Raw genomic sequence first — 4,250 nt, 5'->3', positions numbered from 1 at the left:
AGAAAGAAAGAAAGAAAGAAAGAAAGAAAGAAAGAAAGAAAGAAAGAAAGAAAGGTCGGGCCATTCATCCCAGTAGAAGTTGAAAATCAGATACAAAAAATGTCTGCAACACTGAATTCCTCCAATGTTCTGACCCAGTGGGACTGAATCACTGTGTAGCCATTAAAAGTTCCACTCTTGTAATTAATCCCATGGGACAAAGAGCCATGGAAGGGCAGATGGGTTAAGAACTTCGGACTCATCTTTGGTTCAGAATGACAGGCAAAGTTTATGGATCTGAAACTGTGTAACGGACTGGATCTCAAGCAGGTGTAAATCAGCCACAGCTCCATGGAAGTCAATGGAACAGATCCCCAGGTCATTTAAATCATTGTAGTTCCACTCAAATCGAAGAACCAGATCGTGAGTTGGCATAAATAGCCTTAACTACTCTGGAATCAGTTGAACTGTGTCAGTTTACACAAGCTCAGGATCTGGCCCTTAGTTTTCAGTCTTTGACTTTGGTTACCTCTTATAGTGTGTCTGCACTGCAGTTAAAAACCTGCTACTGGCCCACGCCAGCTGACTTGAGCTCACTGGGCTCAGGCTAACAAGCAGTTTAATTGCAGTGTAGACATCTAGACTTGGGCAGAAGCTTGGGCTCCAGGACCCTTTGAGGTGGGGCAGACCGATAGGCCTATTACTTGTCCTAACAATCTCATTTTGTCATAATGATATATTTCTATTTGATTGTGATAGATAAATAGATAGATAGATAGATAGATAGATAGATAGATAGATAGAATCTCTGTTTGAAACTCTTCCAGGAGTCTGCTGCATTACCTGGGAGTTTCAACTATTTGGGGGCTTTTAGATGCTCCATCTCCATGATGACTCCTTTATTCCTTCATCACAGTCCTCTTTTCTCTGTCCTCTCTTCTACCTCACTCTGGTACCATGTGTTGTGAATTCATAAGGAGGAGAAACATTCTGGAGTCTACAGAGTAAGACATTATTAGAACTAAAACATGTTCCAAAAGTTAAAGGAGAGCCCAGAGCTCAACGCTGTGTGTCTGGCAAAGGTGACACTAGAATGCTAGCCCTGGTCCAGTTCTCTGCTCTTAAAGATACAGTACATGCTCCTAACACATACTAACCCTGGGCATCCGCTTCCCATTCATACTCTACCCTGGAAGGACTGTGTGCAGCCCTGTACCTTTAACACCATGTTCTTAGTAACCCCTATGAAGCCCTGTCCCTGTCACACCCTGTGAAGTATCATTACTTCACAATGTGCTCTCAGGTACTCCTGTGCATGCCTGTTGACTTCAGGGCTTTGGCACAGATGTCCCTGGTGAGAACTTTGTTCATGATGTTGATGATGATATTCCAGCCAGGAATAATATCTGTGCTCACCAGATAGAAGACCTTCACTGAACCATAGTTTTTTAGCCCCGCCGAGGACATGGCCAATTGACTACAATGGAATGATGTTGATTTACACCAGCTGGGGATCGGTTTCATTGATCACAGTTTAGCTATGCTAATTTACATTAGCTCATTGGTCTATGGCGGCTGAGAATCTGATTCTTTATCATCAGCGGACTGATTCCAATTTACAGCAGTGGTAGAGCTGTCCCATTAGTGTCAACAGAGCTGCACAAATTTACTCCAGTGGGGTAACTGGCCCTATGGAGTACAATGGAGCTACACTGATTTATACTTACTGGGGAACTGGCTCATTGACTCCAAAGGAGCTGTGCTAATTAACACCAACTTTCCTATGAGTTTCAAGGAAGCTACACTGATTTATGTTGTCAAGCGTCACCAGTGTGGTGCTCTGCTCCATCCAATGTTGATAACAGTTGGCTGCATGCATGTGTTCCCCCTGTGTGTGTCCCTGGCTCTGCAGATAGCTGGCACACCAGACCCTGAGAGAAACCCCAAGGACCACAGACTCCAATAAGGTACGAAGGCACCCGGCCAGGTTTATTGCCAAACGAAACACAGTCTCTAGCTCCCCGGATCAGATGTCTACAGTTCCGCTAGTACATATGTGCTCCCTGACAATGGACTGGCTCAGTCAGTGGTGGGATTTACCACTGCCCCCCTAGGCCAGACAAAGACAACCCCTCAGGGGTGCATTCTTATACACAGGTACCAGCGAGTTACACCTCACTCCTGACTTATTGAGGTACAACCCCTCTACATAGTAAGGTGCCGCCTATCACATGTTGGTTCGATTAAAACAACCCCATCCATCATCAAAAAGAATGAGGAGTACTTGTGGCTCTTTAGAGACTCACAAATTTATTTCAGCATAAGCTTTCTTGGGCTAAAACCTACTTCATTGGATGCATGCAGTGGAAAATACAGTAGGAAGATATATATATACACACAGAGAACATGAAAAAAAGGGGCATTGCTCGCACATTGCTCTGCCACTGCATGCATCCGATGAAGTGGGTTTTAGCTCACGAAAGCTTATGCTCAAATAAATTTCTTAGTCATTCTTTTTGTTGATACAGACTAACACGGCTACCACTCTGAAACCTGTCCCAATCCATCATATTACCCTTTTGCCCCTGTCTTTAGGATGGGTCAGCATGTTCCTTGTTATCTGTGTGGAATGTGCTAGTATCAGAGTATTCTGGTACCATCCTGGCACATGTTTATATCTCTAGTGTTCAGTACCTTTTAGGTATGTGTGTTTTTGCAACATCAGCCCTCTCCTTAGAATAGAATCATAGAATATCAGGGTTGGAAGGGACCTCAGGAGGTCATCTAGTCCAACCCCCCGCTCAAAGCAGGACCAATCCCCAGACAGATTTTTACCCCAGTTCCCTAAATGGCCCCCTCAAGGATTGAGTCCTTGTCAGACTCTGAGCAGGGCCTGCCTCTTGCTCACAGCTTAACTTTGCTTTATGTTAACAAAGTCTTGACCATTACTTTAGTTCAGGCCTTAGGCCTCATACTGGGCCTCTGATACAAGGTTTATGTTTCAGGCCTCATCTAACTACAATTTACACTAGCTTGTCCCATTGATTCAAAGAAGATTGGTGCCCTTAGTCTATAATTCATTTGTGAGCACGTTTTTTTCATGAGCATTCAGTATTTGATCTTTTGTGGTCACACACATATTTCACACAACAGAGGGTCCTGTGGCACCTTTAAGACTAACAGAAGTATTGGAGCATAAACTTTCGTGGGTGAATGCCCACTTCATCAGACACAAGTGGGAATTCACCCACGAAAACTTCTGTTAGTCTTAAAGGTGCCACAGGACCCTCTGTTGCTTTTTACAGATTCAGACTAACACAGCTACCCCTCTCATATTTCACACAGTACATATATCTGATCTCTGATATCTTGAGATCTGATTTCTAATGCAATTTATTTTATTCCTAAAATATTGAGACAAGTACAAAAGAAGAATAAGCCATATGTCATAACAATACTTTAGAGATGCAGTTTGATAAAGGTGCAGCATAGCCACTTCTCCTTCCTTTTACATCTGCATAAAACATCCCAGAATTTCAACCAGCGTTATCTAACCCCATAGATGAAGTATGGGAGGGAAAGAGTATACAACCATTGACCAGTTTTTTAGTCATGCTACAATTATAAACACTGATGACATAAAAGAACTCTTGGTGGATATGAATACACCAGTTCTGGTGTATTTTCAACCGAAACATTATATCAAATCCCATGTGCAAAGCCCAAATTTCTGGAGGCCATCAACCGGGATAGAAAGATTATTCACAGGTCAGGCCTATTCCAGGGCCTCTTTGCATAAATAGGGTGGAAATATCATAAGGAATTAATATTTTGGCAGAAAAGAATAATAGAATTTTCAAAGTAACTAAAGGTAGGATACCCACAAAGCCCATATTTACACTCCACTGTTGGTTATTGATAACATAAATACTAATAGAAGCTGAATGTATAGTAGCAAATTTTTGGAAACAAACAAATCCTCCAACATTAGTGGCTTGAAGACATAAACTATGTGGAATCCTCCAATAGAAAAAAAAGGAAAACACCCCTATATCAAGATTGTAGAGATATTATAATGTATACTTACCATTATTGGAATGTGAACAAAATAAATCCACAGATAATTAAAAGAGTTTGACCAAACGTAAATTGGTATTTTAAAGGTAAATGATACAGGTTATGAATGAGATTGGCTAACTTTTTATAGGAAGTTAATGTATGAGAATAATTATAACATAAACATAATTTAAATAAAGTGATAATTAGAAATA

This window comes from Terrapene carolina, unplaced genomic scaffold, assembly GCF_002925995.2.
Source record: "Terrapene carolina triunguis isolate 2854851 unplaced genomic scaffold, T_m_triunguis-2.0 Scaffold775, whole genome shotgun sequence".
Lineage (NCBI taxonomy): Eukaryota > Metazoa > Chordata > Testudines > Emydidae > Terrapene > Terrapene triunguis.
Note: the sequence above shows the minus strand (reverse complement) of the source record.